The sequence below is a fragment of the Sinocyclocheilus rhinocerous genome, unplaced genomic scaffold, assembly GCF_001515625.1.
Source record: "Sinocyclocheilus rhinocerous isolate Xijiao unplaced genomic scaffold, SAMN03320098_v1.1 scaffold1148, whole genome shotgun sequence".
Lineage (NCBI taxonomy): Eukaryota > Metazoa > Chordata > Actinopteri > Cypriniformes > Cyprinidae > Sinocyclocheilus > Sinocyclocheilus rhinocerous.
Window position 1 is genome coordinate 95246 of NW_015664019.1, and position 14492 is coordinate 109737.

At 36.9% G+C, this 14492-nt stretch overlaps 1 pseudogene; it reads left to right on the forward strand.

Moving 5' to 3' along the window:
• The first annotated feature begins 1657 nt into the window (after positions 1-1657).
• The window catches only part of LOC107729376 (cubilin-like), a 22199-nt pseudogene continuing 9364 nt past the window's right edge, over positions 1658-14492 (forward strand).

The following is a 14492-nucleotide window of genomic DNA, read 5'->3' on the forward strand; positions in this document are numbered from 1 at the left end:
GCGATTTTGTTGTGTTGCGGAGATTTCGTTGTGTTGTGCACAACTAAGCCACCGTATACACCTCTTTATGGCCTTGGTGTTCCCTGATGGCAGTGTTCTCCTTCAGCAGGATAATGCCCCTTGCCACACTTGAAATATTGTTCAGGAATGGTTTGAGGAACATGACGAAGAGTTCAAGGTGTTGCCTTGGCCTCCAAGTTCCCCAGATCTCAATCCGATTGAGCGTCTATGGCACTGTTTCCCAATCCTGGTCCTGGAGAACCCCCAACACTGCATGTTTTTGATATCTCTCTTATCTGACACACGCATTTGAGGTTTTAGAGTCTTTACTAATGAGTTGATGAGTTGAATCAGTATGTTTGATTAGGGAGACATCTAAAGTCTGCAGTGTTTAGGGTTCTACAGGACTAGGATTGGGAAACATTGATCTATGGGATGTGCTGAACCAGCAAAACGGACACATGGAGAAAAATAGAAAATTATCAATCAAAAATAGCTCAGAGAAATAAAATCTCTCCCATGACGAGAACGTTACACTGTAATCTTTTGGATAACAGGTCATTACTGGTATTTATGAGAGCAATGCACAGTTCCTCATTATCTTCACGAGATAATGAAGTGCCACTCAGTGCAGAACTTATTTTCTCTCCAGAATTCCAGAAAGAACCTCAACGACACTCTTTGAAGAGTGAGCCAGATAGTGACACTGCTTTCCAAAGGCTCCATCAGAACAAACCTCTGGTCGAGCGACTGAGCATATATGGGCCGCTTCAGTGAAAGGGGCTCTTTAAAAAGACCCTCTTTCATTCGTCCTGTTCAATGCCTAAGCAAACAGGCCTTGACAGTATGTGTGGCACTGCAAGCTAAAAGAACAAAATCTCTGTTGATTTTTTCTTCCCAAATACAAAGTGTTTACAATTGCTGGCCCTTAGGCTGTTTATTTTTAGACCCAATAGATCCAGGTATTTGTATGAACTCAGAAGCATTGTGTCCAGACATGCAGCAAAGCCTTAAAGGGATAGTTTTCGCCAAAAATGAAAATTTGGTCATCATTTACTCACCTTCATGTCATTCCAAAATGACGCACAAATGAAGCTATTTTGAAGAGTACTTCATACAGTGACAGTCAACTGAGTCCAAAACAACACTGGACCACATACTTTAATGGACAAAACAACACAGAGAAATTAAATTTTTGGATGAAATAATATCTCATTAAATGACAAAGCATAGAGTGAGAATACTAATACGTTAAAGGTTAAGTATATAACTAATTATTTAATCTTCAATAGTATTACTAAACAAAGTCTACAAGTGGTTAACAAGCAAGATACTTCTTATGTAGTTAATTATTTGAGACTGTAAATGTTGCTTTCACTTAACCGATAAGACTTCCTAGATAAAGCCAGTACGATTTCCTAAATTTACAACCTGACCTGTCACACATGCAGTAAAATGCATTAAGGAGATACTTGCAGAAATTGCTTTTGTGGAGTTATACAGCAAACCCATCTGAGAGTAAAGTACAGCTCTACAAAGATCAACACAACGTTATAAATATTAGACCATCTGCGAGGAGAATGTTGCTCAGTCAGCTTCAGCTGAAGACCTCATTTATCTGTTTCTCGCCGAAGAACCCTGAGGAACATCAGGACAGATGACGTCCAAGAAAGGTCTGACAACATTAGAGAAGAGCTTGATCTTCCTACTTGTAGCCCTGACTGCTGTCACTATTGGAAAAGTAGTGGTGTTTGTCATTGAGAGGAACAACTCAAGTCCAAAAGGTGAGTTATTGTTGCTCCAAATCCAGATATATTTCAAGATAATTAGTTTTGCACACTTATTTAGCTCTGACTTCCACTCAGATATAAATGTAGATAAAGCATCTCAGTGGTACTAAATAAAACAATAGAAAATGTGTAATTATTTATGATTCTAAGGGCCTATAATGTCAAATCAATAGACTTGATCAATGCCACAAAGTCGTTTACTTGGCAAACAACTAGTCAATAATGAATCTCTGCTGCTTGACATTCATGAAAAAAAGAGTTTTAATGCTATATATTAAATCCAAATCCCAAATGACTTCCTTTTGCCTTCTGATGCTGCTGGTGTTCATTATAAGCAACAGCTATAAAACTACAACTATAAAGTTACTTTTGAATGATTGAGGTTATTGATAAAACTTTAAATTACTTCTCAGCGCAAAATTACTATACATTTGGTTGAATCAGCCTCACTGGAACAACACTATTGTGAAATCTGTGTCATACAATGCAGCACTTTCCTCTTCAGAAAGCACTGGAAAGCGGCATATACATATACATAAATTACGTAGTTAAGCTGCATAATACTCTCAAAAATAGCTCTTAGAAACTTCCTGTAATCACTTTCTACTTCCAGAAGTACTTTTTCACTCTGGTGCACAATAATGAAAAATCTTCATATGAGTGAAATTACACCTCAAGTAAACTTTGTAGCAAAAGTTTCACTTTAAACTTACAATGCTTATGTTTCACATAATCATTAAACTTAAGAGTATTTTTGCGTCTCTAATGATGAATGCAGTGCATTATATACAGCTATTGGTACACACACATTATCCTTTCCTTTCAAATTCGGTTACCACACTAAAACTGCATTATGCTCCATGAGGCTGAATCCATGAAATAGCTTCACCTGCAGGGTGCTGCTGAGGAAATGTAATCAATCTGTTTACACAGGCGATGTCAAATTCTATCCCTCGCTCTGTCTCTGTCCGCAGAGGATGAGATCGATACGGGATGTGGGAGTCTGCAGGAGCTGACGGCTTCCTCAGGGGAATTCTCCAGTGGGAATTATCCCAGCAGCTACGACAATGGCATGAGCTGCAGTTGGCACATCACAGTAGAAGCCAATAAGGTACCGGATGACACTTACCTCAGCTCATTAGCCGTTAGCTGCTCATTAGGACACTGTGAGGTTTAAATGACCTACATGCTTTGGTTTCTGAAAGCACCTTCCACACATAGGGCTTCAAGTAGGGACTCAGTCTTAAAAACATCACATTTAACTTTTTTTCAAGTTATATGTGCTGTTTGATTTTGCATTAGATTTTCAAGGTATGAAATACCTGATTATAAGTTTTAATTGTGCCTTTAATCCATGACAAAGTAATGGGACACCATTTGTACCTTATTTGTGGAAAGTGGCAAACAGCAAAATGAGTTATCTTGGTTTCTTCTTCCAGGTGATCCATCTCTGGTTTGAAGACTTCTCTATACAGGACTCCAATACGTGTGAGGCCGACTTTATCACTCTCAAGGACGAACTGGGCATTATTGGTGAGTCTTGTGCAGTGGCTGGTCATCATTTTGGCAAAACCATTTCTGTTTCCTGCAGAGAGTCAGGAAAAAAATCACTGTAAGTTAATTTACATGAGCGCAGAAGCAATCTGCCTGCATTTATTCCAGAGGGCATGAGGCAATTAACTTCTGACAGATTGACTGAATGTTACCGGTCATCATTTTTTGGCTGTTGGGCCATTGCTTATGCTGAGCATGTCCTGACAAATTTTCAGTTTGAATGAGAGGACACACAACAAAACTGAGATTGGCCACTCTACCTAAAGCAAAAGCGATTTATTTCCCTGGATATTCTAGTCCAGCGTTTCTCAACTGGTGGGTCACAACCCAAAACTGGAAAATTAATTAATGCAATATATATAGCAAATCTTTCTGTTGATATCAAAGGCTGGGTTGAATCAAAATCAGTGTTTTGACACAAATTCATCAGTCACTTTGTATGGACAGGGATTTTCCAATTGAGCCCGTGCCATTTTTATGGTTTATGGTGTAATATTAATAAATTACAATTACACAATGTTTGATTTTAAGAACATTTGGGTTACACTTTATTTTACGGTGTCCTTGTCACAGTGTAATTATACATTTAAGTACCAAGTAATAGTAATCAATTACTTGTAATTACTATAGGGTTAGGATTAGGGTTATTGCATGTAATTATGCATAATTTACTGTTATTACTACATTAAGTACATGTAACAAGGACACATAAAGTGTTACCAACATTTGTTTACTTTTGTTTTATTGCTATATGATTGATATTGTAATGATTTCTTTTTGGATTACTCGGATTGTTTTTTTTTTTTTGATTACTTTGAATTAGTCAATCTCTTAATTAAAAGGTATTTATGTATTTTACACCCAAAATCAAAAGAAAATAACCATAATGCATCCAGATGTTTTGTTTTTGAGTTTGTTAAATTATTCTCCTTTCTAACAAATCTAGTTGCCAAAAAAATACTACCGTTCTAAAAAATAGAATATAATAAAAATAAAATTAAAATAATATTATATGTTTCTTCTCCAGGGAAGTACTGTGGCTATTATTCACCTAAACCGATAGTGTCCTTAGGAAACAGCTTTTTTGTGTATTTCGACACCAATGACAGACACACAGAGAGGGGATTCAAAGCCCTGTACCGTGCTGTGGCCCCTGAGACAACGTCAGGTAAAGACAATGGGCATTACATAATGAATTAGTTAATTACATAACAGTATTATTAACACGGTGGAAGAACATTTGAGATTTAACAATACACGTCTGCTGCGTCTTTCATATCATCATTTAGTGACTGTATCTTACTCTGCCAGATACTGAGAGGCTGTTATATGTGTCTCGCTGCAGCTGACCTAGAAAGAGGCACAGCGCATTAGTGTATGTGTGTGTGTGTTTAACTGGGGTGCTGTCAGAATACCCTTTTGGTGTCTCTCTTTGCAGCTAAATCTCTCTCGTTCCCATGCTTCTAGAAATAGTTGGGGCTGGTGGCGTTCTTCAAGGTGACCATGGGGAGCTGTTGACCCCTGGCTTTCCCTCACAAAACTATGAGAACGGCGCACTCTACCAGGTGCTTCCAATGATCAATATGACCTCTACACCTGCTCTTGATTTATCACAATCTGTCATTTTCCAGTTTGTTCTCTGGAGTCTGTATCTTTGTCCTTTTCCACCTACGATCCGATTGCTCTTAACACTATGTTCAATAGCGTCTGCCTTACTCATGCACAACCTTCACCATCAAAATTAATAACATGAAGATATTTGACTCCTGTGTAAGAAGAAATCCCTTTGTTTTTAAACAGTAATGTAATCATCACTATTACTATTGCTCATACTTACAGTAAGAGATTGTTTGTGCTGCGGACATGAGTGATACCTCAATTTCTATGTAACTATCCAAGTGACAGGACTTGATTTTCAGTATATGATAAAACAGATTAAATGAATCCACAATGAAAAGGAATATTAGCCATTTTCTAGTATTTTCAATAATTTTTGTCAGTGCGAATAAATCCAATCTGAAGTTCAGTTTATATAAACCTTAGATTTTGCAATCTGATGCACATTTTTGTTTACACGTACACTGTAAATAAAATTCCGTAAAATTGACGGTAAAAAAACGGCAGCAGTGGTTGCCGGAATTTTACCGTAAAAAATACGGTAGCAACGTTTTAGGTTTTACGGTTTTAACTTAAATTTATAGTTAAATACCGTAATTTCATTAACTGATAAAATGTTAATATACCAACCTATTGAAGTACTGAAATCTGTTTTGTACCTTTGTAATACACTGATAACCACCAAATGCAGGTGGTGATGAGAAAGTCACATGATGAACCAAAGCCCATCACAAGCAGCTTTTAAATAATAACATATATAGAAGGTGCACAGTGTCATTCACACAAACACCAAACACCATCATGGTAACACACATGAAACTGAAATAATGCAATTAACATTCATTTAACAACATTAGGTGTAACACACAACCCTAATATACAAAACTGATAAGAAAAAACTAAGAAGAAACATAGTTATTTCAACAAAAAAACATCAAATTTGAAATGTAATGCAGGGAATTCTAGGAATGTCAATTTACGGTTGTTCACTGTAAATTATACGGTCTTTTTCACTTCCAAAAATGGTATACTACCGTAAAATTAATGTCCAATACATGTAATATCCAATACAGTTTTTCACCGTATATAGTAGGGGAATTTACCGTTAACCATTTAACAGGTTTTTACTGTAGCATTTTTACAGTCTTTTACCGTTAAATTCACGGTCATTTTTTACAGTTTACATTACATGTATTCAGACCAGTTATTGTCATTTTTGTCTTGATGTATATCTAAAAAGAAAACTGACATTTATGTCAGAAGAGGTTTTTTTAAAGCAAATATTTTATAAATATTCAGTCACCGCCACTGACCAGTTTGTAAGACGTAAATAAACCTATGCATATTCGTAAGACGTAAAACAAAGATCTTATTGTAAAAGACGTGTGCAAGGTATTTTTGAAACCAATTGACAAGATAGTCAGATTCAAGTATTTACTGTTATACTTTTTCCTATTGAATGGATTATTGCAGGTCTATACCTCTTTTTTAAAATACTAAAGAATTTTAATTCATATCAAGCTCAGTTGGATCGATTGAGGTGTTTACATGAAGCCTTTTCAATCCGATTGAGCCATCAATCCAATTAAAAAAGTATTATTTGGATGCATGGAAATGTAGCTACTGGGGTTGGTTTCTTTTGACCGTGCCAGCTTGCAATCACCTAACAACCATCCAGAACAGACTAGCAACCAATGCCCTTGCTTGCACCCATCCATAACATTCTAGCATCGGAGGTGGAGTGTTTTGCACATGCACATTTTCCTCACAACGTCAAAAAATATAGTTGCATCACGCTTTGACAAATTGTTATGAATAATGACTCCAGTGACACTCAGATTGCACATACGCAGGAAATTGTGCAGTTTGTGAGGAGGATTTGACGATCAGTTTTGACATGAGGGGCTTTGATTGTGGACGTCAGATTGCTGGAAGCTTCCTCACATCGTGGCTCCATCTGGCAGGATATTTACCCACATCAGCTAATCTACAGCCAGCCTTCCAGCCTTGACTTGAAACTAACTAAAGATGCATGAGAAAGCACAATTTCAATCACCAGCCCTGTCAGGATACCAAAATTGCATTTGGATCAGTTTATGCATTGTACATGTGCAAAATCAAAATGCCAAAAATAGCAGTTTAAATACAATGTATTCTAGTTATTTAAAGGTGAGGGTTATATATAATATATATTTCATTTGCATGGGTCACCCAGTGGATGATACACGTACCTGATGGGGAAAAGGTCCGGCTAACATTCACAGCGTTTAACCTTGTCCCAGAATCATGTGGTGACTTTGTGGATGTCTGTGATGGCGCTTCAGATGGTGCCGCCCAACTGGGTGAGAACTGACATTTACCGAATCCAAAAAGCTTGCCTTTGTTCCTCACCGAACATCTGTGCACTCATTTTTATCTGCCAAAAAATATAAATCTCAATTACTGTAGGTCGTTTCTGTGGAAACAGTCTCCCGGCTCCAGTGTTGTCTAGTGGCAGTAGTATGGTGGTACGTTTCAAGTCTGATTCGAGCGGGACTGCTAAAGGCTTCAGTGCCACCTATACAGTAGCTAGTGCCCCACCAGTTACAACCACTCCAACGACCACCACCAAGACCATGACCACTGGACCAACGATTACCACACCTGTTCAGACCCAAACTCCTGCTCCAGAAGGTAAGTACAGTCAAACTGAATCAATGCATCACTTACCTGTGATGATATGATGCACTGAACATTCTAATCACGCCAGTGTGATTATATTAAATATAGAAAATATTAATCGGCTATTTTTTGTCTTTTGGAAGCTGCATTAAAAATCCACTTGGCTCAAAAATCTGAGGGGGCATGTGCCCCCTCACTTTGAATGGGCATGATGCCTCTGTTTACAAGTATCCTCATAAACACAGTAATGTAGGTCTTAAATTAAAGCACACAGCTGAGAAAGAAAACGTGTAACAGTATATTGGATCCGGTCAGCTCTTAAAGTGACAGCAGTCTAAGATTCCTGCTGTTTGTCATTCATGTTTATCAACCAACAAAAGCGAGAAAATCTCTCACTGCTCTTGACTGAATTACTTTTGTAACTTTAATAAGAAGAAATATAATTTACACAGTGAAGTGCACAATATGCAGTGTTTTATACATTTGATTACAGTGTATGTAGCATTTCTTATTTGTTCTACTGTAGGTTTTTGTCCTATTGCTTATAATAATAATAATAATTATTATTATTATTTTAATTTAGGCTAGTATCTGTATATATCTGTATATATATGTAATATCTGTATTTGGATTAATTTAATGAGAGATGTTGGCAAATATACTGGCAAATCTGAGTACAGTTTGAGACATTGTTGTGGATCTACTGGGGTATTTGTCCCCAGGAGAAATATTTGTGAAGCTGGAGACTTTTGCTCCATTTGCTCATAATTTAATTAAATTTTTGTCTAGGAAGAGCAGCTGAGGCATTTAAAGAGCTATTTTGTGTGTTTTTCTGTAATGTGTGAATTGGGGTGTTGGAGGAAGTTCTGTGGAGAATATAATTTAGTGCAACACTCAATTAAATCTACTCTGTTAACAAGCATTTAGCAGTGCCATGCATGACATGCTTTCTACCTTACATGAAGCCAGATGATATTTAAACACTGCAAGGTCTGATGAATTTCTCTTGTGCATTATTGTTCCGACAATAACGCTCGCTCTCTGTTCAGACTCTGGCTGTGGGTCCCCTGGGAAGCTGTTCGGACGTAAAGGTCAGATAAACTCCAAGAACTATCCTCAGGCTTATCCTGCAAACTTGAGGTGCTCTTGGGACATCTCAGTGGATGAGGGCTTTCTTGTCAAAATGCATATCACTGATCTGGCCATCGTGGGCGAAGCAGGCCAATGCAAAAGATAAACTCACCGTCACCGATAGTCAGCGGTCATTGGGTAAGATGCGCCTCTGAAAAGACGAAGGTACAATGGTAACTACGAGATTACTGGAAAATACTATTTCAGTCTTTCTACTTCAAAATTTCATTTTAAATCTCGTGTTACTTGCCATTTCTTGGTGAAATTTTCTAGCAATTTCAGAGTTTAAAGGGTTTCAAAGTAAACTTTTATTCAGTGTATTTCTTAATGTTTAATAAATGGTGCTTGCAAACTTGCAAACACAAGGCCCAAGTCAGCGAGTTTTCCCTCAGAAAACGTAATCTGTAATCTATAGTATGTAATCTATAGTCTGCTCTAAACAATGTTGTGTTTAAATCCAAAAATCACCTCATCTTGCAATTGCCCGAAACTGAATTATTAAAACTGGGCTTAATATTTGAACAGACTTGTCCTATTTATATGTGACACATCTTCCAGTAATTTAATTAGATGAAATGTGTCAAGCCAGCATAGCACTGTGCCAGAACGTGGCCTATCAGAGATTTTATTCAGTGTATTTCTTTATGTTTAATAAATGGTGCTTGCAAACTTGCAAACACAAGGCCCAAGCCTCATGGCAGTGAGTTTTCAAGGGTATTTCTCTCAGATCTAGTCTGTAGTCTGTAGTCTGCTCTAAACAATGTTATTTAAATCTGAAAATCACCTCGTTTTGCAATTGCCCGAAACTGAATTATTAAAACTGGGCTTAATATTTGAACCGTCTTGTCCTATTTATATGTGACACATCTTCCAGTAATTTAATTAGATGAAATATGTCAAGCCAGCATAGCACTGTGCCAGAACGTGGCCTATCAGAGACGACCTTCGACTCTGTTTTGGGGCCCATAACTAACACTAAATGGCACCGCTGGCGCAAGAGTAGCTGGCGTTCTCATCGCTCTCTCTTATCCCTCACACAAAGGGGCTGTAAAAACTGATTATCATCAGTCTCAGCGAGGCATGAGCCAGCAGGCGAGCATACTATAAATTACGGCTCCTTATTACTGAACATCAAACAGAGCTGTGAGCAGCCGATACGCTTATCTGCAGCAGCATTTCAAGGACTGCACACCAGATACTGTCAATAAGTCCCAGGTTGAGGAAGAATGGTAGAAAAAGTGTGAGGGAAAAGACCAAGAGTTTGGGATGTTTGAACTACAAGGAAGGACAAAAAGGACAAGTGTTTCGCTGGCTGTTAGGAATAGTACTCTCAAACAAAGTCACCTCATGTCATTCCAAAGTCATCTGACTTACTTTCTTCCATGGGACAAAAAAGATTTGTCTCGACACTGTGCCCTTACTTGCCTTACAAGTGTGTATGTGTGTGTGTTCTTCACATCACTTTCTTTATCCTGGCTGTCAAGACGAAGCGGTGTGTTAGTGTTAGTTCTGCTGACAGCCTGTGTTACCCTGAAGAGAGGAATAGTACAAACAGTTTGAACTGAAATGCATGTTAACAAAGGTTAACAAAACAATGTTAACCTCAGCTATACAGTGAATTCACATCTTAATATTACTAATATTACATCTTTAAGTATGAAAAGCCCTAGAAGTGTTTATTTGGAGTACAAAGTAATTTGTCAGTTTCACATACAGGTGTTTAACTTAATAATAAACAGATTTTTCTTCGCTGACAAAATGATGTGATGCATTTCCATTGTGTGAGCGAATCGTTTAAACTGAATCATGAACCGATTCAAACAGTTTGGCTAACTGACCCAGTGAAAATAACTGACTCAGAATAGTGATTTATTCATAGCCAAAAGAAAACTCAGACACATGACATGATGCTGAAATATTCTCAGATTTTTTTTTTCACGTTGGTAAATAATCTCTAGTCCGACAAGGATTTAACAGTAAAATTTGACTGGAGTTGGACATGATCGTTCTAAATTGATATTGTCTTGGTAAAACGGTGTCCCTCAAGAGATGACATAAAATGTCATAGTTATGACATGAAAAGTCAAAATCATGAGACACAAAGTCATCATTATTTCTAACATCGAAATTATGTGGTAAAAAGTCATAATTATGACATTAAAAGTTATATTTATGATATTAAACGTATTATGAGATATAAAGTCATAATTATAGGATAAAAAGACAAAAGATTGAATTATGAGATAAAAAAAAGTCATAATTGTGACCAAAAGTCAATTATGACATGACAAATTTGTCATAATTACCTGTCTAAATTATGACTTTTTCTAATAATTTCGATAATTTCATAATTTGGACTTTTAATGATTTATGTCAAATTTTTTCTTACGTTGCACAAATTGTCTTCCAAAATTCATGTCATAATTATAGCATAAAATCAGTTATATTTATGACATTGAAAGTATTATGAGAAAAAAACATAATTATGAATTAAAAAGACAAAGGGTTGAATTATAAGATAAAGTCATAATTGTGACAAAAAAAAATAAATTATGACAAAATTGTCATAATTGCCTTTCTAAATTACTTTTTCTAATTTCAATTTGTGCCATAATTTTGACTTTTTAATCTCATAAAAATGATGTATGTCATAATTTGGATGTACTATGTCATAATTTTGACTTTTTTAGTCATAATTATTGCTTAGTATCTCATAATTTCCACCTGTTATCTCAAAATTATAATTTACAAAAGCATCTTTTTCTTATGTTGTGCAAATGGACTTCCATAAAAGACCCTTTTAGTGTACAGTACCAAAAATAGCCAGGAGGGGAGTGTCTCTTGTAAAACTAATTGATGTCTTGTTGATGCAAGAAACAAACTTTGACTAACCTTGTACTGTAGGTGGCCTTGAGTACAAATGATGCAAAACCAGCCATGCCAATGTTCTGACTTTGGGCCAGGAGATGGAGAGTGGTGCAGAAACTTTCTCTTTTATCTCTTTCTCTCAGGCACACACTGCGGGTTTGTTCTTCCCCCGGTACTTATCAGTGTCAGTAACAACATGTTGCTAAGTTTCCAGTCAGATGCTCGGCTAGCCGACCGCGGCTTCTCTGCCACATGGGAAGCTGTGTATCCAGAGGACCTTTCTGGTAAAACACCTTGCAAACTTATAAAGGCATCTATCTACTCACACCTACACACACATACACACACCTCGGATGAATCCTGCTGATGCGGCTCTGAGCCAAAAGCCATCAGCAACCCTGTGTGTTTTGCGAGATTTTCTATGCGTGTGTCCCCTATGGATATTTTGAAGTCAAGGTAATGAGGGTAGAATAGCAATGCAAAATAACTGTAGGAAACGCACAGTCAACATCATTTTACCGTCCCATTTTAACAGTATTTCAATGTTTTAGAAATTTCATTCTAAATCTGTTGCACATCCACAAGCTGGAATAGTGCCAAATCGCTCAAATAAATGTCCTGGCTGACACAGTGGCACTTGAAAGAGCTATATTTCACAGTAAATATACAGATTCTTGCATTTATGAAAAACATTTCCCCCTTCACCAGATGCTACACCCCTAAAAAAGGAGAGGAAACCATCTGTAGTCATGCTGATTGACGCCTGCATTAACATGCATTGCAAGCGCTCACAGTTAAAGCTTGTCTCTGTGACATATTCTCCTTAGACTCACAGTAAATTCTGCCTGCAGTTTCCTTCTGCCTGTGCAGCCGACCAGAAATGAACAAAAAAGAAGGCCTTATAGAACATTTTATACCATATTTCTTTGCATTTCAATAACCTTTCATGCTTGTTCTATAATACAAAAATGCTAATAAGCCACAAAAATATGATGAACAAAATAAATCCTCACATTTTCTGTGATTGTCTAATCTTGCACATGATTTTAGACCATGTTTACGGTGCATTATATATAAAAGATTTGTTCATACGGCCAAAGATATCAGTCTAGCGCATATTTACATAAAACATGATTGCTTCCTATTGAAAAAACTATGAAAGCCCGTAAAAAGTCATAATTATGACATAAAAAGTTGGATTTGTTTACATCATACTTATGACTTGAATGAATTACAAATTATTTGATTTTCATTTATTTTCTATAATAAAAATGCTATTCTTTCTCTAATAATTTTAAATAATTACAAATATGTGTATTTTCATATTTTTTCCACAATAAAAATGTTATTCTTTCTCTAATAATTGTAAATAATTACAAATAATTTTATTTTCATAATTTTCTATAATAAAAAATAATATTCATCCACAAAACAAAAATACGAGGGACAAAATAAATCTTAACATTGCTTGTGATTAGTGATTGTCTGATATTGATATTGTGATATTGATTTTGCAAGCAGCCCAATGACCTGTAGAAAAGACTGTAGAAAAAAATGGCACCAATTGTCTCTACAGTCTTTTTAAGTTGCAGACACGTTTACCACATACACTTTTTTTACCGACAAAATGATGATGCTTTTGGAAAAAGCAGTGTGCTGTTTGTCAGAAATATGCAAGGAAAAACATCTACATTGCAATTACAACAAAAATATATATTACTAAAAAAACATCTTGCCATTGGCAAGTATAGCAAAAAGTTAATTTTGGACCCTGGTGACATGTGGCTTGTCCTGGACCTGGGGCTAAAACCTGAGATGCCATGTGCCAGCTGACTTCTGCTATAATAGCAAGACACAATGTTCTGACATTTTGCTTGGTTGGAACAATTCTACCTTTAACTGTCACATTTTATAGCCGTTACTCTGTCCGAAGGCACCAAACCTCACTTATGATGTCCTGCAGATATCCAGGGATGTGGAGGTTTCTCACAGGAGGAGACAGGCATCATCAAGTCTCAAAACTGGCCCACGAACTATCCAGCTAACAGCATGTGTCTGTGGACCATACGCGTTCCCAAGGGGAAGACCATTAAATTGACGTTCACTCATTTTGACGTGGAAGGAGCTGGCATCCTTTTTGGCCAGTGCAATGACAACGTGGTAGTCTACGACGGAACACAACCTGGAGCGAAAAAATACGGTGAGCGAGGACAAGGATGTTATTGAATGCGTTTTCAAGGGCGCCTATTTATTAGGCCCTTTAAATCAGATAAAACTGTGACATATTTATAACCTTCATTCATTCAAACCTGACATATGTTTATAATATACTGTCCACTAAAATGGTATGGCTTCCATGCTTTTAAGGTCTATAGAAGGCAATATATTCAAATAAATGTACTTTCTCACAGGCCCCTTTTGCGGCTCCAAAATGCCTGCTGTCATCGAAAGCACAACAAATGAACTTGTGATACGTTTCTTTGCCGACTTTTTCATTGAGGCCAAAGGTTTTCATGCGCACTGGACTACCGATTCCACCTTACCGACCCCCACTGAGCCTCCGGTGCCGCCCAACCCTTGGGATGACATCAAGATAGGTGTGAACGAATACATTTAATGTCATTTCACATTTAACATCAGTTCCAGCAATTTAAAGGGGTCACATGACGTTGCTAAAAAGAACATTATTTTGTGTATTTGGTGTAATGAAATGTGTTTATGCGGTTTAAGGTTCAAAAAACACATTATTTTCCACATACTGTACATTATTGTTTCTCCTCTATGCCCCGCTTTTCTGAAACGTGTCGATTTTTACAAAGCTCATCGGTCTGAAAAAGCGAGGTGTGCTCTGATTGGCCAGCTATCCAATGC